The following is a 25,879-nucleotide window of genomic DNA, read 5'->3' on the forward strand; positions in this document are numbered from 1 at the left end:
AATAGAGCCTTTATATATTGTCATCAAAAGAAAGTATCTTTGAAGGGACCGAAGGGAGTAAGAGTGTCTTATTGTAGATACCTCATTTCTGCACTTCCCGCCAACCACCCAGTGATGAGTGGGCCTCATGTTTGATACGCGGAACGATTTTATGATAGTTCATAAGTTCATCAACAAGTGATAGCTCAAACACTCGAGTCAATCTCATGGTCGTCAATACGCACTGATACGGTCATTTTGACAGTAATTAGAATTCATTTGGAGTACGGGTCAAAAACCATTTCATTTTCTAAAAACCGTTTAAATGTCGAGTCGGAATGTTCCGAAATGTTCTAGAATTCTCCGGATATTTATTCCTAATTAAAATAAATATTTTTAAGGAAATATCTTCCGTATATTGTGTTTCATGGAATAAGGAAGTGTATATTTACCGAAATTCCATAAAAAAACGCGGAAATCTTTCTTGCTGAGGAGGAACCCTTTGGGGAAATGATGCAGCAGGTGCTGCGCCTCTTCCAAGGGTCGCAGTGGCTGCTCCGCCTCTTCCCCAGCCCTGTTTCCACGCTTTCGAGAATATTTCCGTGATTTGTTTCCGTATTCGAGTCATTCCTAAACTCCTTCGTGTGTTTAGTATAAATAGAGACCTTCGGCCTCCATATTTCGCACGCGAGTGTTCCGCCCCTTCTTTCTCTATCTTTGCATTCTAGACCACGCTTTTGCTTTCGACGCCTACGTGCTTGAATAATCGACTACGTAAGCTCAGATCATTCTGAGTCCCAGTCACGTTGCATAGACCGACCAATTAGACCAACTCCACTTAATCAATCAAATAAACCTTTTAAATCCTTTAACAAGGGCACTTTCCACGTATATTCGACTCGAGCAATCACTAAACAATAACTTTACTTAATCTCGTTTCGTCAAACATGTAAGTCTGAGGGTGTAAAATCCTATTTTATTTTTATTGTACTTTTATTTTGTATCACTAATGTAAGGTCTATATCGAAAGTACTTTCAAAACCGTCTTAAAAACCATCTTTTAAAACCGTATTTACAAAACAGTAAAGGTTTGACGTCGAGAAGAAACGCAGCAGTAGTTGCGCCTATTTGAAGGGTTGCAGCATCTACTACGCCTCTTCCTGAGGCTGCCGCTGCTCCTGCTCTTCTTCTTCTTCCCCGACCTTCTGCATTTTTCTTATTTCTCTTTTTCTTTCGTTTCTTTTGTTCATATCAGTGTATAATCATGTCATAATAAATCCTTTTCCAATTATAACGCATAATTCGACATAAATCCCTTATAATTCGATATTTGCTAGTTTTGGTCATCTATTTAAAACCCGGATTTTAAAGGTTCGATTTTCTCATATGGATTCTCTGGAATCCGTCTTTCGTACATGCTTTTCTTTATTTGATTTCAGTTCATCCAATTTCAATCTTGTTTTCAAGTTCAAAGTTTGTTCTTTTTGTATTTCCGACACGAGTTCGTCGTATAGTCATGTAAATTGCTGTAAATTCTCATCTTTAATTTGTTTTATGACAGTTTCAGATGTATGTAATCAATTAAATCACTTCCACTTGAGTTCTAATATCAATAATCGACCTTAAATTACCAATGAACGATAACAATCCGCGATTCTGACTTCACAGACAGAGTCCAACTCAAGAATAGACGCAGGGAGTGCTGCGCCTCTTCCAGAGGACACAGCAGATGCTGCGCCTGTTCTGGGTTGGCTTCTGTCCCTAAACTCTTTCTCGCTCTGACGTAGCTCCTAATAACGTATTAAATCAACTATTAATCGTATTATCACCCCTAATCTGACGTATTTCCGTACTTTTATTTCTAATTTTATTTTCTTTCCTTCTTCGAAATCCCGCTTTGAGCGTGCTTTTGACGTAGATCAAATAAACTTTGTAATTCTTGTAATTTTAATTCTTGTATTTTATTTACTGTAATTATTATTTATGTATGATTTAATTGTATGGCATCCACATGTAATTTAATCTATCATCCTACTTCGACCACATTGTTTGCTAAAATACGTGTTAACCGACATAGTCTGAACTCACATGCTAGGATTAATATGTGTTTGTTGCATTGTATGCATTACATCGATGACATATCAAATATGAACGATTTCCCTAATCATTAGTAGAGGCCGATATCGAGGCGGGCGGGATTAGGTGTTTGATTAATGAGCTTCCTAATACGTACCCTCACCCCTTACTCCATTTATCCCTGGACATCCGTGTCCATTGGCATCTTCGAGAGTCATTCTAGACATAGAATGCTAAGGGTAACGAGTTCTTAGTGTTCATGTCACTACTTTGTGTCTTGACGTGGCACGAGGTATTCGAACGGTTTCCAATTTTTCCATAATAAATTGGTGGCGACTCCACAAATGCAGGCTTATTCAACCTTTCACCGGTTTAAATGCCTCACCAATCGGTAACGGCCCATGACGTGCTTTGGCAAACCAAGGTTCCCTGGGAGAAGTGTCGCCGCCTCGAAAACCAACGCGCGGGTCCGCGCGCCACGAGTGGCCCATGTCCACAGTTTGGCGACTCCGCTGGGGATGATACACTTACGTGTTACCCAGGGTGAAACTTGAATAAGGTTATGGAATAGTTTATACGAGACAGTTGTCGGTTTTCATTACTCGACCTTCTTAAGTCGTTTCATTCGGCCTTCCTAGGATTAACCCAACCCATTCGACTAATCGTCCCGTCTGGACGGTCCAAATTCTTATCTGGGCCTAAGGATGGATAACGATTGACGTCAACCATACCGTAATACATACTCATGTTTGTATCAAGAGCTTTCACTACTCGAGGAAATGGACTAGGAACTGACCTTACTCATGTTTGGCACGGACCTCTCCACAGACCAGGGTTTGATTGCTTGATATGGCAACCCACCTTTTAAGCCAAAACCTTTTAAATGCACTCAACATACCGTTATAATGCCCATATGCATTCTTGTATCATATACGTGATCACCATTTTGTAAACAAAACCATGATGAAATTTTGTAAAATAAAATCCTTTTCAAAATGTAAATATTTTCGAAATGGCCTAAAATAGCGCAAAATAAAGCCGAAACTCTATCCAAATGTCGAGTCAAAATTCGGGCCTCAAACCCATTTCAAACCTGATGTGACCATAATTAGAGCATATTTAGTCCCCGAATTAGCCTTGTTCCCATGCTTTTTAGTGCATATTTGGGTCATTTATTATCTTTAGTTCTTTGTTTTGCATATTCTTTGAGGTTTTGTGTCCTTGGTAGGAAAGGAGTGCAAACCTTGCATTTTCATGGCAAAATGAGGCTAAGTTGATTGAATTCAATGACCAAGCATCAAGGAGAGACAAGATTAGAAGGCCTTTGTACATACTATAGTAGATGGGCAATGATGAGAAAAGATCCTTGCATCCCTGAGGAAATCCTCAAGGATTTTATGAAGAAAAAGGAAGAAAAGAAGAAGGAACGAGACTGCCTAACAGTCTGTGCGTCTTCCCCTGAAGACGCTCGTCCCTCACCCACAATCCGAGCGTCTTCCTCCACAAGAAGCCCGGGCAGAATCTCCAGAAGACGCCCATCTTCACCCCCTGGACGCCCGTCCAGAAGCTGCCAAATCCGCCCGTCCCGTGCTAAAGACGCCCGGATTCCCAGACAGTCTCATTTCGTCTTCTACAAGCTTCAAGGAAGGATGGACATCTTTTTCTAGAGACCGGAGTCTCCCTAGAGACCGGAGTCGCCCTAACAGACCGGCGATTCCTCAACAAGGGACTTAATCGTCATTTAAGCCCTTAGTTAACCCTAATTCATGCACCTAATCCCCACTATAAATACCCCATTAGTCTAATTAGAAGAGCATGTTCTTCTTAGCAATCTTTAGAGTAGTTAATATCAATCAAATCTCTCTTTAATCTTGTAATCAACATTTAATCAAGTTTTAATACAAGTTTTATTTCCTTAATCTCTCTCTTGTTCATCCATTATTTTGGGTAATTGAAGATTATTTGGGTTATTATTGGGAGATTGACAACCTTCCAATCAAGCATCAAGTACTTCTTTTATTCTTTGCTTTATTATTGGAATCATTAGTAGGTATAATTCTCTTAATCCCTTTTGAATTATTGTTAATCACTTTCATTTATCCATCATGTTTCACTTTGTTGGTATGATTGACAACCTTGCTAGCATGTTCAACATGATAATGAGTGAGTAGTTTCCTTAGCTAGGGTAAATGGGTAATTAAGAGAAACCAACATGGGGAATGATTCATGCTTAAATTAATATGCTTTCATTGTTTATTTGCTTGCTTGTTGTGATCTCAACTTATGCACATGTTATGTTTGATGAAATGCTAAGCCTATGAATCCTTGCATTTACTACCATCACCTATCTTTTCAATGAGACTTGTAAGACATAAACCAACTCGAGTCTCATTAGACCATGCATATTGTTGAGTAGGGAAGATTAAGTCGACTTGTAGGTGTTGTACAATCTAATCGATTCGGCTCCGGGAACCAAACTTTCCTAGGATTGTAAGATATAAACCAACTCGATCCATGACAACAATAATTGCTTGCTTATAACTTGAGAATATGTTTGTATGATCAATTCCCATGAATCCCCTATGACCCCATGACACCCTAGTGCCTTTTATCAATTGTTTACATCCCTTTTAATCCATCTTGCTTGTTTGCTTTCATTGCTATTTAGTTTAGTGATCTTCTACTTCAAACCCCAATTGTGACACCCTTAGACACCACTAGTTGCAATAGAAATCTCATCTCAATTCCCATCCCTTGGGATCCGACCTTTACTTGCCTCTTTACTAATTGTAGAGTTGTTGGTGAAGTTATAAATTGTGTTTTGGTCTAGGTGCTCCTAACGACAAGTACTGAAAACTAAACCCCACAAGGGAACACGACCAAAATTGGCGCCATTGCCGGGGACGGTGTTAACTTGATTTAGATTTTCTTACATTGTTATTAGTTGTGTCTTTCTTTGCCTTGGGGAAGTAAAACTCCTCAAGGTTTGTTCTAATTGTTTTCGAGTTGTTTGATATTTTGCATGTCTAGAAGGTCATAAGGTGACTTGTTACCCTTTGATCACGAAATTGAAAGAACTTTGACAACCAATAGAAGACTTGCTAGGAGAACTTTGAGAGGTATTGGTGAGGTTGTATATATTCAACCAAATACTATTGAGTTCATCAACCCTTTTGCAAGAGAAGGTGAGGAGAACCCAACACAAAATCCAACACAAAATCAACCCACAATGCCTAAGTTTTCATCACATTCCGTACCCACCGTGGAGAACCTACCCAATGGTACTTCCACACCACAACATCTAACCGGAAATTTTATTGCCAAATCCGCATTTATCCAATTAGTCGAAAGAAGCCAATTTGGGGGGATGCCAAGTGAAGACCCTCATTCTCATATGGAGACTTTTTGTGACTATTGTGATGCGGTCTCTCAAACCGGTGTAACTCAAGACCAAATTCGATGGGTCTTATTTCCTTTTTCTCTAATTGGCACCGCAAAACAATGGTTGAAAGGCCTTGATAAGGCTGCTCTCGGAATTGATTCTTGGAAAAAGTTGGCTCTAGCTTTCTACAAAAAGTTCTATCCACCGGAAAACACTAACATGCTAAGAGCTCAAATTACGGGCTTTAAGCAAAGGGATGAAGAATCTTTGTATGAAGCTTGGGAGCGATTCAAGGGAATTTGTCGCTCATGTCCTCAACATGGACTTAGCGAGTGGTTCTTGGTACAACAATTTTGGAACGGTCTTTATGAAGATTCAAGGAACATTCTCAACATGGGATCAAATGGAATGTTCACCGAAGTTGATGACAATCAAACTTGGAAAAAAATTGAGGAAATGGCGGTCCATAACTCACAATATAGTAGACCTCGCAAGGCTACTAGAGGAGGAAAGCATGAAGTGGACTCCATTACTCAATTGGGTGCTCAACTTAGTGCTCACATTGATACCATCAATTTGAGGTTTGAAAAAGCTATGGCTAGACTTGAAGAAGCCTCAAAATCACTAAAGCATCATGTTAATGCCATGACGGTATCTTCATCAATCCCAAGTGAGATATGTGAGAATTGTGGAACTTTGGGACATGACCAAAGTGAATGTAGGGGAACAAATGAACAAGCGAATGCTTTCCAAGCATACAAGAGTGGCACCCCTTATTCAAACTATTACAATGAAAACACCAAATTCCATCCAAATCTCTCATACAAAAGCCAAAATGTTCAAAACCCTCAACCAACATACACCCCACCTCCCATGAGAAACCAAAATCAAAGACCCTTTTACAACCAAAACCAAGGTTACCAAAATCAAACTCCATACAATCAACAAAATGACCAAGGTTTTGATGTTCAAAAAGCGGTCCTCTAAATGCAAAAGAATCAACAAGAGTTTTTCACTCAAATTCCAAAAGATAGTCAAGCAAAGGAAATCACCATCAACAACATCCTAGCTCACACCAAAATGTTGGAAACCCAATTGACTCAACTAGCATCTTCAAGCTCACAAAGACAAAAGGGGCAATTACCATCTCAAAGTAATCCCCCAAGACATGAAACGGTTAGTGCCATTCACTTGAAGAGTGGTACAAGGTATGAAGCACCGAAGAAGCAAGTTGAGGATGAAGTTGTGGAAGCTAGTGACAAAGAAGAAATTGTGCAAAACTCCAAGGATGGAGAACCATCAAAAGAAGAAATTTCAAAGAAAAATGAAGACAAGGTCAAGGAGAAGGAGCCCATTGTTATTAGACTTCCTTTTCCAAGGAAAATTTATGGAAATTGTGAAGAATTTGGAAGTCTCGATTCCTTTCACGGAATTAATCAATCACGTGCCGGCCTATGTAAAATACATGAAAGACATCCTCACAAAGAAGAAGTCGATCCGAAAGCTTGAGACTATCGCCTTCACTAAGGTGAGTAGTGCAATACTTCAAGGAGTTCACCTCCAAAACTCAAAGATCCCGGGAAGCTTCTCAATACCATGTACCATTGGCGACACCACGATCAACAAAGCCTTATGTGATCTAGGGGCTAGTGTGAGTGTTATGCCGTACTCGGTGAGTAAAAGGTTAGGAATGGGAGAGCTTAAATGCACCAATATCACACTCCAAATGGCCGATAGATCGACGAAGACACCATTAGGGATATGGGAAGATGTTCCCATAAGAGTTGGGAAATTTTTCATCCCGGTGGACTTTGTCATTGTTGACATGGAAGAAGACTCCAACATTGCAATCATTCTAGGAAGACCTTTCTTACACACCGCAGGTGCGGTGATTGATGTGAAGCATGGAGAGCTCACTCTAGAAGTGGGAGATGAGAGCATAACTTTCAATCTTGACAAGACCATGAGAGCTCCCCCTTTGCATGAACCATGTTTTATGGTTGATCATTATAGCCGGAAGGATGATAGGAAGAAGTCGGAATTCTAATGGAAGAAGAAAATTGAAGATGCTCTATTCAAAGAGCAAGTGAATTGTAACAAAGAGAGCTTGAAAAGCTCACCAAAGTCGAGCAATGAAGAGGATGGCCTCATTGGCCAAGACAAGAAAGTGGGAGAGTTGTCTCTATCAACTCAAGAGATCTTTAGTGATCAAGTAGATGAAGTTTGTGGTCTTTGGGACGATGATTTTGAAGGGATTTTCAATCCCTATATTGGTAATGCTATCGATCAAGACCGACAACAAGGGCAAAGGTCTATTGAAGATCTTTATCACGATAATGAACAAGCTTTTGACTACTTTTTCAAGGTGTTGAGCAACATCAACAACACCTTGGACATGCCCCCATGACATCTCACTAAGGATGAGAGTTTGGTGGAGTCCTCCCTAAACCACCATTTGTAAATATTTCTAGCTCCCTAACTTGCATTTTAATTCTTACATTGCATTTTTGTCATTTTTGGATCTTTATGCCTTGATCAAGATAATTATCATTTTTGAGAGAAGTGAGGGAGGGACTAATGATTCAATTGATGTGTAGTGCTTTAGCTTAGTGTGGGGATAGCAATTGCCTAGGCTATTCATGCCTTAGTAGTGCCCCTACAATGAAGAACACGGAATTTGAAGAATGAAAAATGACAAGGGATATGCAAGTGCACGGATGGAACTGAATCCGGGTAAAACAGGAAGAATCCGAGTGTCTTCATGAGAATCCGCTCGTCTTCAGAAAAGACGCCCGTCTTTGCCTGAATCCGCCCGTCCATTTTTAACTGAGAATTTGAAATTTTAGGACTGTCGAAGAATCCGAGCGTCCTGGTAGAGAAGACGATCGTCTTCAGAAATCCGCCCGTCTTGGAAGGAAAGACGCCCGTCTTTTTAGCTGTGGAAAACAAGAAAAGCTCACTGTCTGAGAATCCGCCCGTCTTCAGCAGAAGACGCCCGTCCTGCAGTCGATAAATCCGAGCGTCTTTGCTGAAAGACGCCCGTCTTTAGGCGAGAATCCTGAACCAAAAAAGGCAGAATCCGAGCGTCCCGAAGTAAAGACGCTCGTCTTCCCCTGCAGTTTTTGAAATTTTCGGGTATTTTAAATACCCCATCCCACATTCATTTCTTCATTCATTCATTCAAAACACTACCCATAAACCCCAAAACTCAAAACCCTCATCCTCTCCATCACCAAAACAAGATTTCCTCAACCAAATTCAACAAAATCAAATCCAAACTTCCTTTTAACAACAATTAATCACTCATCTTCCAACAAAAATCAACCCAAGCACCAAAATCTTCAACCTTTGAGCCGATTTTTGAAATTATAAAGGCAAAGCCTTTCATCTTAAAATCGATTTGGGTATACTTGGAAATTGAAGATTTTCACTCTTTTCTTGGTATAATCATCAATGGCAAGGACAAAAGGAGCAACAAAGGCACCTAAGGCAAAGGCACTCTCATCAAGACAAAAATGTCTTCAAGCAAAGAAACCCTCATTGGCTATGGTAGTAGCTAGTTCAAACTTGGAAGTTCAACAACAACAACCTCCCTTGGAAGCAACAACATCAACAACTCCGGAAATTGCTCAATTATCAAACTATCCGGTGGTAATTTTCATTTCTAACTCCCATAGGGATACATTCGCCAAGTATGCTAGAAAATCCTTTCTATCCAACAAATTCATATGTGAAGATGCCTTGAACAAATTGGGTGTCCTTGAACAAACAAAAGCCTTCTTTGAAGCCATGGGGTTGGGAAATTTGTTTGCTACAAGAGAATTGACATACCCCTCCCTTACCTTAGAATTCTTGAGTTCTTTGAAAGTTACTAAGGTAGAGACTAGAGAAAACATCGAGTTCCGCCTTGCTAATGTGAGTAGGCGCATCACCTTTGATGAATTGGGTAAAGCATTGGGTCTTAGTGATTCACCTAGTTATTACAAGAATCCCGAAAAGTATGACCCCGCTCCTCTTTGGGAGGTGATTTCCGGGAGGAAATTTGAGAACTATCATGCTAGTCGCGCTCTATTAGTCCACCATCTGGGCATTAGAGTGTGGCACAAGGTCATCGGGAATACTATCATTGCAAGAAAAGACACTAACCACTTTACCAAGCTCGATTGTGTTCTACTTGAGTCGGCCTTAAACATTGGAAGGGAATTCACCAAGCTTTACAATTCTCTAAGGCTTTTGGTGGAAAGATGGCTAAATGTTGATTGTGGAAAGCAAGGCAACACTTTTATTGTAAATGGAGGTCTAGTCACTCTTTTGGCTAAGTACTTTGATCCGAATTTCAACAAGGATAGCAAGTATGTGGCGAAAAAGGGGGGTCATCTCATTGACATGGATACCATGATTAACAAGTACAAATGGGTTACCCATAATCCTCTTGACACCAAATATGGGTGGCTCACCAATGAGGCTAGATCTTTTACTTTGCCTTCCAAGATATGCCGTTTGAGTGTCCATCGGACCAACTACCTTCTTCCCCTCTCAAAAGAAGCCGAATACATCATCCGTCAACAAAGGGGTGAAATTGAAATGCCCTCCTCCTCCATTGTCACACCACCCTATCCATTCAAGTATCAAGAGTCCAAACCCGAAGGTGTTAAAGCAAGCAATGACTACATGACTCTACTTATACAAGAGATACACAAACAAGCTTTTAAGGATCGGGAAGATGCATACTTAGCCCAATATCCACCCCTCCTTCATTTAGCTAGGCAAGGACTACTTAATCCTTCATGTACTTTGCCTAGTTGGGCGGATAGGGAAGTCTTCATTCCAAGTGCATCTAGGGGTGAGATTCCGGGTGACGATGAGGTTGTCGGTGATGAGGTTGTTGATGATAGCATTGATGAAGAGGCTAATGAAGAAGAAGAAGAGGATGATGAAGGAAGTGAGCAAGGAAGTGAAGAGGGAAGTGGAGATGAGTCCACTTCTATTGAGGAAGATGATGACAATGATGATATGGTGGAAGACTAGCAAGCTTTGGAGGCTCCTACCCTCTTGAGGTTTGTCTACTTCTTTCTTTGTTTTATTTATTTATCTTGATCATGGTTGGAGAGTCCTAGCAACATAGAGGACTAACACCTCGGCCCCATTGAGGTGTTCTTATTTCATTGTTCCCACTTTTTAAAATCCAAAATGACAATTTAGTTTCATGCATTGCATCTTGTGTGCATGAACTACTCCCAACTTTAGGACACTAGAAATAATGTCTATCTCGGTTTGGGGAAGTACATGCATACGCAACGGGAGGTAATCTAAATTACGCTCTCCGTCATAAACAAAAACCTATGCATCATGTAGTGTAGTATAGTATAACTTGCATTTAGTGTAAAATTCATGCATCATGTTTGCATGATTTCCCATCATTTTCGCCATTGAGGACAATGCCCATATTAGTGTGGGGATGGGGAATTCTAACTTAGCTTTTATTCAAAAATCCAAAAAATTCAAAAAAATTCAAAAAACCACAAAAATTTGAAAATTTTGAAAATCCAAAAACAAGTTCATTTCCTTTGTAGTGTAGTCATGTATATATTGTTGTATATATATTGTGTTTGTTTTATACTTGTTCACATTGATTGACCTCGCCACATCCGAGACATGAGGATATTGAAGACCGCATTGTATGATCTTTCCAATCTCCTTTTTCCTCTTTATGTTAATGACTATGTGGCTTTATTTTGATTGATGCGGTATAAAAATGTGAACTTAGGACTTGCATTTAGTTTATATGTCATATTAGTTGGTAGAATTATTTGCATTAGTATGTTTATATGCTAGTTGCATCATGGCATGTAGTTTGCATGTTAGAAAAATTTTGCGAAACCGTCTACTTGGGAAGCTTGACAAGTGTATATAGGCCCTAGTAGATGCTTTTTCTTCTTAAGACTTTGCTTGTTAGAATACTTGTAAAACACCCTAGGATGTGTCATGCTAGTATCCTTTGACCCATGGATTAAGGCCTAGTCAAGAGTACCTTGTGGTGTGATAACTCCTTGGCTACCGTTTATTCCAAGGTGACCCTTGAAACCATGCATCCATCCATCATCCATGTTCTACCACATTTTTGTCATCAAAGAGAATGGGCACAAAAAGAAATCAATTTGAGTTCAATGAAATGAAAAGTGAAAGAAAGTTTGCAAAAATTGCATCAAATGAAAAGAGGAGCAAAAATAGAACTCCTAAAGCTTCAAATATAAGGCACCCTCACTACATATGGGGTGACTTTGAAAATGTTCAAAAGAAATGCAAAGAAAAGTTGAAAGTTGTCAAGTGTTGAAATGCCAAAAATCAAAAAAGAAATGGCAAGAAAGTGTTCTCAAATGTCAAATGCCACAAGAAATTGAGGGGAAAAAAACAACAACAAAGCAAACTCCCAAAATGAAACTCAAATATCTATTAATCCCTTTATCCATCGTATCCATTTTTGTGCATGGTAGAGAGGGGACGACCCTTCTTCTTGTCTAGGCAAGAGGGGGAATTCCGCGACCCTCCAGTGTTTCTAACACCATAAGGAGCCTACTCTTGACAAAAGCATTTAACGATTTAGGACAAAGGTACCCTAGCTTGACACAACTTGGAGGTGATTTATTGGTATCCTTCTAAGTTTATTAGTTTGAAGAAGTTGCATCTATGAAGGAATGTGTACCCTTGAATTGTTTCCCTTGTAGATAATTTCCGCCACTTAGATGAGGAATGTGGCTATTCTTTTGTAGATGCATCCATTACTTGTTTTGTGTGCTTAATGTTTGGATGTGCCGCCATTTTGGCAAGACCCACCTTGCCTTGCAAGAAGGCATCCTACCTCATGGTTGTCTTGTTGTGAGTTGAAGGGGCGGAGTGAGACCCGTTAATTGTCTCATATCGGCTATGTTATTAGGTTAGTTTAAATAATGGTCCTAGTCTTTGTCACCTCTTTACTCAGGACGAGCAAAGGTTGGTTTGGGGATATTTGATGTGACCATAATTAGAGCATATTTAGTCCCTGAATTAGCATTGTTCCCATGCTTTTTAGTGCATATTTGGGTCATTTATTGTCTTTAGTTCTTTGTTTTGCATATTCTTTGAGGTTTTGTGTCCTTGGTAGGAAAAGAGTGCAAACCTTGCATTTTCATGGCAAAATGAGGCTAAATTGATTGAATTCAATGACCAAGCATCAAGGAGAGAAAAGATTAGAAGGCCTTTGTACATACTATAGTAGATGGGCAATGATGAGAAAATATCCTTGCATCTCCGAGGAAATCCTCAAGGATTTTATGAAGAAAAAGGAAGAAAAGAAGAAGAAACGAGACTGCCTAACAATCTGTGCGTCTTCCCCTGAAGACGCCCGTCCCTCACCCACAATACGAGCGTCTTCCTCCACAAGACGCCCGGGCAGAATCTCCAGAAGACGCCCGTCTTCACCCCCTGGATGCCCGTCCAGAAGCTGCCAAATCCGCCCGTCCCGTGCTAAAGACGCCCGGATTCCCAGACAGTCCCATTTCGTCTTCTACAAGCTTCAAGGAAGGATGCACATCTTTTTCTGGAGACCGAAGTCTCCCTAAGAGACCGGCGATTCCTCAACAAGGGACTTAATTGTCATTTAAGCCCTTAGTTAACCCTAATTCATGCACCTAATCCCCACTATAAATACCCCATTAGTCTAATTAGAAGAGCATGTTCTTCTTAGCAATCTTTAGAGTAGTTAATATCAATCAAATCTCTCTTTAATCTTGTAATCAACATTTAATCAAGTATTAATACAAGTTTTATTTCCTTAATCTCTCTCTTGTTCATCCTTTATTTTGGGTAATTGAAGATTATTTGGGTTATTATTGGGAGATTGACAACCTTCCAATCAAGCATCAAGTACTTCTTTTATTCTTTGCTTTATTATTGGAATCATTAGTAGGTATAATTCTCTTAATCCTTTTTTAATTATTGTTAATCACTTTCATTTATTCATCATGTTTCACTTTGTTGGTATGATTGATAACCTTGCTAGCATGTTCAACATGATAATGAGTGAGTAGTTTCCTTAGCTAGGGTTAATGGGTAATTAGGGGAAACCAACATGGGGAATGATTCATGCTTAAATTAATATGCTTTCATAGTTTATTTGCTTGCTTGTTGTGATCTCAACTTATGCACATGTTATGTTTGATGAAATTCTAAGCCTATGAATCCTTGCATTTACTACCATCACCTATCTTTTCAATGAGACTTGTAAGACATAAACCAACTCGAGTCTCATTAGACCATGCATATTGTTGAGTAGGGAAGATTAAGTCGACTTGTAGGTGTTGTAAAATCTAATCGATTCGTCTCCGGGAACAAAACTTTCCTAGGATTGTAAGATATAAACCAACTCGATCCATCACAACAATAATTGCTTGCTTATAACTTAAGAATATGTTTGTATGATCAATTCCCATGAATCCCCTATGACCCCATGACACCCTAGTGCCTTTTATCAATTGTTTACATCCCTTTTAATCCATCTTGCTTATTTGCTTTCATTGCTATTTAGTTTAGTGATCTTCTACTTCAAACCCCAATTGTGACACCCTTAGACACCACTAGTTGCAATAGAAATCTCATCTCAATTCCCGTCCCTTGGGATCCGACCTTTACTTGCCTCTTTACTAATTGTAGAGTTGTTGGTGAAGTTATAAATTGTGTTTTGGTCTAGGTGCTCCTAACGACAAATACTGAAAACCAAACCCCACGAGGGAACACGACCAAAACCTCACTTCGAGTCAGCACTCCTACAACTACACTACAGTTATCTAGGACAAACATTTCAAAATTTGTCATTTTCAAACCTCACTTGACACAGTGGCACACTCCCACTTCAAGAGCCGAGTCTCTTTTGAGTAAGTGTGCTAAAATGGTCGATCGTGTTTTGATTCGTCGTCGATCCCTTATCTTCAGTTCCAAAATGGTGGGAACTTGTCACAAAAGCGTTAATGGTCAATGCCAGCCATCCGTAAATGGTAATGATCAAATCCTAGCTGCGCTCATTCGTCTGCAGACAAGCCAAGACCAAGCTTATGCTCGCCTTAATGCCATCGAAGGCCGAATTTTCGCTGTAGAAGCTAGACTTCCTCTTGCAGAGGATGCAATTCCCGACATAATTATACACGATAATATTCCACCCTTTGTTGGACAACCAGAAGTCAATCTTCCACCAGGTCCTACTGAAGCTGAAAAACGACTCCAATATTTAGAGGAACAACTAATGTACCTCAAGGGAGATAATATCTACTGGGAAAACAACCGCAAATATGAGGCAGTAAACGCTCAACTGCCAACTAACTTCAACATGACTCGTGTCTTCAAAGATTATATGTCTATCAAAGGCATCAAGCCATAGACGTTCCTATAGATCTTTCCTTCATCTCTCGATACTATTCCTAAGCAATGGTTCTACTCTTTGGAATACAAGAAAATTGCTACTTGGGATGATGTTGTAATTGAGTTCACGAAACAGGATGCAGATAATGCTGAAATTCAAGTCAATATGTGCACTCTAGAGGTTCTTACCCAAATTGAGAAAGAAGGATTCACCGACTTCTTAAGTAGGTGGAGAAAGACTAGCACACAACTCGTCGAATGCCCAGACGAGGCTACTCTTGTTGAAAAGTTTGTGGATAACTTAAGGCCAATCTATGCGAACCACCTAAGATACCAAAACATAAAGTCTTTCAAAGAATTAACTATATTAGGAACAAGGATTGAAGACGCCATCCGTAAAGCACTCTTGTCCAAAATGGTAGGTCGCGGATATCCAAGCACAACGAGTCGTTCTTATGGCTCCACTAGTAAGGCCGACGAGGTCAACCTTGTCGAGTCATCTACTAAGAAGAATAACCCACATAGGAAGTTCACCAACGTTGGTGACTCGTACTCCGAGGCTCTAAAAAGATTGATGAAACAAGGCAAGCTCCAACCTATAGGACCTACGCCTGACCCAGAGAAGAAGTCTAAGTTATGGGATGAGAATGCCTACTGTGAGTACCATAGAGGCAAAGGGCATGATACAGATAAATGTTTCAAATTAAAACATGTCATTCAGGACATGATTGAAGATGGACGTTTGCCCATACCTCCTGCAAGCAAGCCTAACAAAACTCAGAATCCTCTTGGAATTCTGATGATCATAGATGAGGAATCCACCTTGGATTGATCACACCTCATTTCTCCAGCTGAAGATGAGGTCAACGCACTAGAAAATGAGGAGAGGTATTCCACCATCTCCCCTACTATCGCTGATTTTGTCGCATGGACAAAGAATGTAAGTAGACAAGTTTTAGAGCTAGAAGCTATAGTGGCATCCCTACGGAATCCAAGCACTATACCTAGGGAAAACAAGTCAGTGGTTCCAATCTTATCTGAAGAATCCACAATGCAAAAGGTAATCGCAGTGATCGATGATCTAGTCGAGCAAATAATCAGCCTAGAGGCTGAAATCATAAGCTTAAGAGAGCTCAGAATCATCAATGGAGTTTGCGAGGATGACGATGAGGATGTTTAACTCACCGAACATTCTCTAGTCCAGGCTAATGAAGATCAAGATGTGGACCATCTTACTCGCTCAGGGCATCCATATTAAAATGTCACTCAAATGAATGGTCCAGTTACTACTAACACCAATGCCATCACACCAAACGATGGCGAAGATACTTCACCTGACCATTTATTGAAGCAACTTCAAAAGACAAAGGCTGATCTTTCAGTCTGGCAACTAGTTACAAGTTCATTTCCTCATCGCCAGGCATTACTGCAAGCATTGTCTAAATTGAATGTAGCACCTAACTCTACACCTGACGACGTCGTCAACCTAGTCTTCCAAGACTCAGTCAAGCTAAGTAACCCAGTTACTTTCTCATATGAGGACTTGCCTCCCTTTGGTGTCACTCATAACCTTGCTCTATACATCACAGTCATATGCTTGAAGAAAAATGTACCATGACTTTGGTGGATGATAGCTCCGCAGTTAATATCGTACCACTAAAAATAGCGTACAAGTTAGGCATGAAAGAATCAGAGTGGACTCCTACTAACCAAGGCGTTTGGGCGTACGATGCAACGCGACGTAAAGTAGTGGGGCTAGTTAACCTTACTGTGGCCACTAGGCCAATCGAGGGAAAAGTTAATTTTCAGATAGTGGACATCGAGGCATCTTTCAATATACTTTTGGGTAGGCCCTGGATTCACGCTGCCAAAGCGGTAACATCCACCTTACACCAGAAGATCAAGATCCCTCTAGTTGGCAAGGTAGTGACGATCACCTCATCACCTATCAAGGCCGTGATAGAGAAAATGTCAAGCAACCAAGTAATTGCATATCCAGTGTATGAGCTTGGAGGATTTCAAATCATAAACCTTATAGAGAGAGAGCTGGCGCCCTTATATTTTGACCCATACTCCAACTTAGTGGTCAACCACACGCTCAAATCCCAGGGATACTTCCCAGGAATGTCGTTAAACCCTATCAGAGAGAGTACCTTTACACCTATTAAGGAATGTGACTCCCAAAAGATACTACTAGGCCTAGGGTACAAACCCACAAAAGCCGAAACTATTGAAATCCTTGCTCAAGTTCGAAATCGCAAAAGTCAGGGGATCCAAATGCAACCCTATCTCCCTACACTAAATGGTTACTTCGTCAGAGAAGGGGATTGTGAACATTTTTATGCATTTCCCGAACCTTGGAGGTACAAAGGCATTCAACTAGCTGGAATCGAGGTCTTTCACGATTTCTACTTCATTCCTCCAGAAACGGTTCCTACCGTCAAAACGCGTCAGACACCTTGTCTCGACGAAGAGGTTGTTGGCGTTCTATTTAGAGAAGATCGATTCGTCAGGGCAGCACGGGATGAGATCATTACCATGATACTTCAAGACGACCATTTCAACCCTACGGCACTAATCACTGAAACCAACTCAAATCAGGAGAAAGGATGGAGAAAGTCGATCAAATTGACCAACAATCAAGGAAAGCTCTTCAAGGTCACTACTGGAGAAGGAGAGATGTTCAAAGGAGAACCCAAAGACGATAAATTCGAGTCAGAGTCGGAATCAGTGTCGGAGTTGGAACCTAAGTCTAAAGAAGTCGCTAGAAAGTCTCCTCTTATCGTCACTCCACACACCTCTGTTTCTCCTAGCATAGCGTCACCTAGTAACAGTAGCTTGAGGAATGTCCCAGCAACTGTCTCTTTACCACCACTGACTACTGTGCAGATGGCTTCTTTGTTTCAGCTGTTTTCAAATTTTAATATGAATAAATCTGATTCTGCTTACTTCTTGTGTTATTCTGAATGCAATTCTAGTTACGATGATAACGAGGATGATCCTAACCCAGACTCAATCGAATTACCTCCCTATATAATTAAATAAATACTAGAAGATGGGGAAGGGTCACCAGTTATAGAACACACTAAACCTATCAACGTAGGAACAGAATTAGAACCCTAAGAACTCAGGATAGGGATGACCCTAGACACAACTGAAAGGGCCAATTTCATTGACCTCCTACACGAGTTCAAAGACGTCTTCGCTTGGTCTTACAAGGACATGCCAGGGATCGACAGGGATATTACAGAACATCGCATTCCCATCAAGCCAGGTTTCAAGCCTGTAAAAGAGAAGTTTCGTGATGACGACAGAGTGGGCTCTTAAGATTAAAGAAGAAGTGGATAAGCAATTCAAAGCCGGATTCATCAAAGTTTCTGAGTATTGAGACTGGGTAGCTAACATAGTCCCCGTACCCAAAAAGGATGGGTGAATCCGGGATTGTGTTGATTTCAGAGACTTGAACAAGGCGAGTCCTAAAGACGACTTCCTTCTACCACACATCGATATATTGGTAGATAACACAGCCGATCACGTGTTGCTATCCTTCATGGACGGGTATGCAGGGTATAACCAAATCAAAATGGTCGTGTAAGATATGCACAAGACAACTTTCGTCGCTCAGTGGGGCACATACTGCTATATTGTTATGCCGTTTGGGCTAATCAATGCTGGGGCTACAGACCAACGCACTGCGACCACTTTGCTACATGATATGATGTGTTAAGCCTGGAAATCCACAGACCACCCTGATCAGCATCTCATCTAAACCTGACTGTCAGGCTCTCAGGGCACATGAAGTTAGGCGCCAGGCCATGGAGAGGACAACGGTCCAAATATCAGGACAATATTTGACCATATCCGCGTATATTAATGGAAATAAATACGCAGCATTAAGTATGAAGATTATGCAGTAAATACGGTAATTAAGAGGGAAATATTCAGCAATTATTACCAGCAATTATGGAGAATATTCACCTTCAATGCTTGATCATGCAAAGTTCAAGATAGGAAGCTATATAAAGAACACTTGAGAGATCTGAAGAAGAACATCATTCATACGCAAGAAGATATACACATATTACATAGAAATACAAGCATTGTTGTTATCATAAGAATATTCTCTCAAATCATATAGTGAAATCCTCTCCTGGCTTGGTGCCCGTGGTTTTTTCCCATTCAAGGGTTTTCAACGTACAAAATTTTTTGTCTTGTTATTTTTGTTATCTTGTTCACAGCTTAATATCGTACCCTGTCAACCTGGCCAGAAATCTAATTAGAGCTAGTTAACCCTGCACGATATCACCCTGACCTGATTTCGCCTTGCGCAAAATCCACACAAAACAATTGGCGCCCACCGTGGGGCATCTAGCTCTTTAATCCTTTTTTCTTATCTTACAAAAACTTAAAAACCTACAAAAATGGCCCAACCCACCGTTGAAGATCAATTGAATGCGGCTCTCCAAAAATCACCGAGTTGGAAAGCCCGAAAGAAAAAGTAGCCCAAATCAAGCAAAATCCCGCAACCGAAAGAATCTGAGTCGACCACGAAGCAAAGATTGGAAAAAACCCAAGGGGCGACTCTAGATTCCAACCAGGAACCCCATTATCATCAATCATCAAAAACATTGATTTTTCCAGTTTTGGGAGCCCAAATACTCCTAAAATCACTAACGTAGATGGTGATGAAGAGCCGAAAAATGATGATAAACCTGATGAATCTCAAATGGCTATCATAATGGCGTAGTTCAGAGATCAAGAAACGCAATGAAAAATTTGACAAGATACCAGGAGTACCGCCAAGATGGAAGAAGTCGCCCGACAAACTATCTTTGATTCACCCTTCATAGACGAAATAGCCAAAGTAGACCTACCAAAGAAGTTCACAATTCCATCCATGAGGGTCTATGATGGAACCACGGATCCACAAAATCACGTGGCTCTTTTCAAGCAGAAGATGTTGGCTGCATTAAGTATAAAGATTATGCAGTAAATACGGTAATTAAGAGGGAGATATTCAGCAATTATTACCAGCAATTATGGAGAATATTCAGCCTTCAATGCTTGATCATACAGCCGTTCAATATGGGAAAGCTATATAAGAGACACTTTGAAGATATTGGAGACACATCATTGATACGCAAGAAGATATATACACATTACTTAGAGAAATACAAGCGTTGTTATCATCATATCTTTATTCTCCCAAATCATATAGTGAAATCCTCTCCTGGCTTGGTGCCCGTGGTTTTTTCCCATTCAAGGGTTTTCCACGTACAAAACTGTTTGTTTTGTTATTGTTGTTATTTTACTTATAGCTCAATATCGTACCCTGACGACCTGACCAATAGTCTAATTAGAGCTAGTTAACCCTACACAATATAACCCTGACCTGATTTCGTCCTACGTAAAATCCACACAAAACAATTGGCGCCCACCGTGGGGCATCTAGCTCTCTAAATCCTTTTTTCTTATCTTACAAAAAACTCAAAAACCTACAAAAATGGCCCAACCCACCGTTGAGGAACAATTGAATATAGCTCTCCAAAAAATCACTGAATTGGAAAGCCTGAAAGAAAAAGTGGCCCAAACTGAAGCAGAAATCCTGCAACTGAAAGAATCTGAGTAAACCCTGAAGCAAAAATTGGAAAAAACCCCAAGGGGCAGGCTCTAAATTCCAACCAGGAACCCCATTTTCATCAATCATCAAAAACATTGATTTTTCCAGCTTTGGGAGCCCAAGTACTCCTAAGATCACTAACGTAGATGGTGATGATGAACCAAAAAATGATGATAAACCTGACGAATCTGCAGCAGCCATCATGATGGCAGTAGTTCAGGAGATCAAGAAACTCAACGAAAAATTCGACAAGATACCAGGAGTACCTGCCAGAACGGAAGAAGCTGCCCCTGACAGCTATGCTGATTCGCCCTTCATTGACGAAATAGCAAAAGTAGACCTACCAAAGAAGTTCACAATTCCATCCATGAGGGTCTATGATGGAACCACGGATCCACAAAATCACGTGGCTCTTTACAAGCAAAAGATCTTTGTGCGTCTATCCCCAGCCGAGTTCGAGACAAGTTTGCATGTGCAAAGGATTTGGAATGACCCCGACGCCCCGCCCGCAATGGTACATCAACCCCCTCGGCGATATCCACTCCTTTGCCAACCTGATTAACAGTTTCAACCAGCAATTCGCAAGTAGCAGGGAGTTGGAGAAACGATCCAGTGACCTTTACCGAGTTACACAGAAGCCTGACGAAACTCTCAGAACATTCCTTGCAAGGTTCAACAAAGAAAAAGTATCTATACCCAGATGTGACGTTGGAGCAGCAGTGGAGGCATTTAGACAGGGGTTACTACCACATAGTGACTTACACAGTGAACTCACTAAGTATCCCTACCACACCTTCGAAGATGTTCAGGCCAAGACCCTTGCCTTCATCAGGCTGGAAGAAGATAAAAGCTACAAGCTTGGATCACTCAGTGGACCAAGGGATCATGAAAAAAGCAATAGGAAAAGCAACGGAGGGAACAATTACGGACCTACTCCATATTCCGGGCGGATCGGTCATAAGTCAACCTGACTCATGAGTATCAAGGTAAGGCTAAGGTTTATCCACCTATCTCCGAACATAACTTTTGTGTTGATACTGCAGGATTGATCCAGAGGCTTGACAACATGGGAACAGCTGTTAGATGGCCCAGGAAGGTAGAAAATCCAAATCCCAGAAGAGACAATTCAAAATGGTGCGAATTCCACATGGATATTGGACACACCACGGATTATTGTTTCACTCGAGAAAGGAAGTGGCCTACTTGCTTGAAATCGGGATACTTAAAAGACTTGATCAAGTCAAAAGGCGGGAATGCAAACCAGGATAAAGAAAATCGAGAGCACAAGCAGGGATCGCGACCTCCCTCCACCACCACCACTCTATGAAGTAAAATTCATATCGGGCGGTTCGAGAGATTTGTGGCACGACAAGCTCGGCAAAAAAAAGATAGCCAGGACACCGAGGACCGTGTCACCCTGCAAGCTGGATCCTGTTCCAACAATCACTTTCAATGATTGCGACCTGGTGGGCATCCCTGATGTTCATCACGATGGCCTGGTCATTTCTATGCAGATCGGAACAGCCACAGTAAGAAGGATCCTGGTAGATGGAGGCGGCTCGAGAAACCTGATCATGCTTGACGTACTGAAAGCCATGAAGATAAACGAGGATCAAATCACCAAAAAATCCAGCGTCCTAGTAGGGTTCAGTGGTGAAACCAGGAGCACTCTAGGAGAGATCCACCTCCCAACCTATGTGGAGGGAGTCTCATCCTATGAAAAGTTTGGGGTCCTTGACTGCTTGTCATCCTACAACGCCATCCTGGCGGACCACTGGATTCACAATGTCAAGGCCGTACCATCAACCTATCACCAGTGCATCAAGATACCAAGATGGGGCATAGCCACAATCAAAGGGGATTACAAGACAGCCCAGGAGTACTACACAGCGACCTTGAAGCCTTCTAAGGCGGTAAGTCCCCGGCATAGCAATTACAAATGACTGTCGGAGCACGCATGTAGCACCTCCCAGAATGGAAACAGACCAGGTAATTCTAGAACCTGAGTACCCTGACAGGTATGTTTTAATAGGATCTGACACGCCAGATAATGTCAGGCCTGAATTGGTAAAATTCCTTAAAAATAAATCATCTTGGTTTGCTTGGTCACATTTTGATATGACTGGAATTAGTGCGATATTATTACTCATAAGCTCAATGTTGACCCATCTTTTAAGCCTGTGCGGCAGAAAATGGCGCAAATTTGCGCAAAAAGAAACACCATAATAAATGAAGAAGTAGAAAAACTCTTGGATATGGGGATGATCGGGGAAGTAATGTACCCTGAGTGGTGGCTAACGTAGTTCTTTGTGCGAAAAAGAATGGAAAGTGGAGAGTCCGTGTAGACTACACGACTGAACAAAGCTTGCCCTAAAGATCCATTCCCCTGCCTCATATTGATGCCATGGTAGACGCAACAGCAGGTCACGAAATGTTGACATTCATGGATGCTTCCAGTGGATTCAATCAAATAAAGATGCACCCGCCGACCAGAGAGTAATCTTGCATTCATTACGCATCGAGGCATATATCTTTTTACACTTTGTCATGCCTTTCGGCTGAAGAATGCGGGGGCAACGTCTGTGCCTGTCAACATGATGTTTAAAGACCAGATAGGTGACATCATGGAAGTATACATAGATGACATGGTGGTGAAATCCAAGAATGCAGAAGATCATGTGAAGCACCTAGAAATAGCATTTGAGATATTAGAAAAATATAACATGAAGTCAACCCCGCAAAGTGCCACTTTGGGGTCTCTGCATGCAAATTTCTTGGATATATGGTCACAAAGAGAGGCATAGAAGCAAGCCCCGAATGATAAAGGCCATCCTGGAACTACGAAATCACCCAAGTCTGTCAAGGATATCCAAAAATTGACAAGCCGGGTAGCCGCCTCGAACCGTTTTATATCACGATCTTCCGAAAGATGCAAAACATTCTATAACTTACTCGGAAAAATAAACAATTCCGGTGGACGGACGAGCATGAGGCGGCTTTCCAGATCTAAAATTATATTTATCATCTCCACCCTTACTGGGTAAACCGAAAAGGAGAACCTTTGTCGAAGATACCTATCTATCACCGACACAAATCATCGTGCAGATCCTGGTGAAAGAACAGACGACGAAGAACATCCGATCTACTATGTAAGTAAAAGCCTGCTAGATGCTGAGTTGAGGTATGACCTACTTGAAAAATATGTTTTAGCATTGATAATGTCATGTACCAAGCTGAGACCTTATTTTGAAAGTCACCCAATTATAGTCAGGACCAATTTACCAATAAAATATGTCCTGCGTAAACCAACTTTCGGCGGGATGGCCAAATGGTCGATCAGATTAGCACATATGACATCTCCTTTAAACCCGGGCGTGATCAAATCGCAGGGCCTAGCAGACTTTTGTGGTGACTTCACCCTAACACTGAATCGACCTAATAAAAGAGGTCAACCAACTAGAAAATAAAACCCTAGACCAAGAATGGACCTTGTTCATAGATGGGGCATCCAATGCTAGGGAGACAGGGTTAGGATTAGTACTTAAATCACCCCAGGGAGATGTAATAGCTCAGGCTGTAAGCTGTGAGTTCAAAGCTATCAACAACGAAGCAGAATATGAAGCCCTGATAGCAGGCATAAAGGTATGTCTAGACCTCGATGTTCAAAACCTAAAGGTAAAAACTGATTCACTCTTAATAGCCAATCAAATAAAGGGAATTTATACGGCTAAGGATGCAAAAATGATTTCGTATTTAGAATATGCAAAAAACCTTACCGCTAAATTTCCTTCATTTGATATCGATCAAATACCTAGAGACCTGAATACCCAGGCTGATGCTCTGGCCAGCCTAGGTTCAAACTTTACCCCCGCTGTTTTTGATAAAATACCAATTGTGCACTTATTAGAGCCGACCATCAACAAATCAACAGTTCAACCACATCAATCGGATAAACTCTTGGACTAAACCTTATTATGATTGGTTTCTCCGAGGAATACTACCTCAGGGAAGACATGAGGCAAGGGCCTTTAGAATTAGAGCTTCATCTTATGCTATCATCAATAACACCTTGTTCAAGAGATCGCAGGCTGGACCCTACCTGAGATGCTTGGAGCCTGACGAAGCCAAGCTAGTACTTCAAGAAATACATGATGGACACTGTGGCAATCATAAAGGAGGAAAGAGCCTGGCAAGCAAAGTTCTCAGGACAAAGCTACATCGGCCTACGCCGAGGGCCGATCGCACGGAATACTCTTCAAATGCGAAGCTTGCCAAATCCATGCACCAATCATACATCGACCATCTCGAACTCCTTCATTCAATTTCCGCGCCCTGGCCATTTATAAAGTGGGGCATGGACATTGTGGGAAAACTGCTGTAGCTCCAAGACAAAAAGTCTTCATGTTAGCCATGACGATTACTTCTCCAAGTGGATCGAGGCTGACTCTTACGGGCAAGTAACCGAAAAGAAGTAATGTCCTTCATCGGGACAAACATTATTTGCAGATATGGAGTCCCATCAGAAATAGTATGTGACAACGGAACTCGGTTCGTGGGGAAAAGGACCCAAGCATTCGCAAGAATGGAATATCAACCTGGTAACATCAACCCCTGGATACCCAAAAGCTAATGGCCAGGCAGAGTCAAGCAACAAGGTAGTCATAAGCTGCCTAAAAAAGAAGCCGAAAAAGAAGACGAGGCGGATGGGTCAAGAACTTCCATTAGTACTATGGGCGTACGACAGACGACTCAAAAACTACGACAGGCCAAACACCTTACTCCCTGGTGTATGGCTGCGAAGTCGTCATCCTGCTGAAAGTACGAGTACCAACATCCGGATCCGGCTGAACAACGTTGAAACAAACAAAGACCGATGCAAGATAACTTAGTCCCGACGGAAGAACTAAGAGACGCTGCCAAAATCAGGATGGCATCATATCAACAAGCAGTTGCCAGGACTTACAATAAAAACGTCAGGGTCAGGGTCTTCAAAGAAGGAGACCTTGTCCTACGCAAAGTATTTCCAAATAAAAAGGAAAAATCAGCGGGCAAGCTAGCTCCCACATGGGAAGGCCCTTACTTAATTGATTCAATTGTTGGACAAGGAGCATACAGGCTCCAAACACTAGAAGGGGAAATGATCCCAAGATCCTGGAATGTAACTCATTTAAAACTATTCCATATGTAAAGATCGGATCGAAGCTACGATCAGTACAAATTCAATCACTACTCAACCTGATGTGCTATGTGATGAACTACATGCTTTATATGACTTGTCTGTATTTTATACCTACTCAACTAACCCATCTATTTACTTTTTGAATCCTGAACAATTATACAAAATAAAAGATTATACGCATAAATATTCAGGATTGAGCGCAACTCTATTATATATTCCTGAAACAAAAATTTTGCACTTAACTGTGCCTAAC

The 25,879-nt window shown here is 41.1% G+C and overlaps 1 non-coding gene across 1 annotated transcript; it reads right to left on the reverse strand.

Moving 5' to 3' along the window:
- Positions 1 to 5,656: 5,656 nt before the first annotated feature.
- LOC141624160 (small nucleolar RNA R71) lies at positions 5,657 to 5,763 on the reverse strand. The gene has a single exon (XR_012533971.1). It is a non-coding gene; the product is annotated as a small nucleolar RNA R71 (small nucleolar RNA).
- Between the last annotated feature and the right edge of the window lie 20,116 nt (positions 5,764 to 25,879).

This window comes from Silene latifolia, chromosome X (assembly GCF_048544455.1).
Source record: "Silene latifolia isolate original U9 population chromosome X, ASM4854445v1, whole genome shotgun sequence".
NCBI lineage: Eukaryota > Viridiplantae > Streptophyta > Magnoliopsida > Caryophyllales > Caryophyllaceae > Silene > Silene latifolia.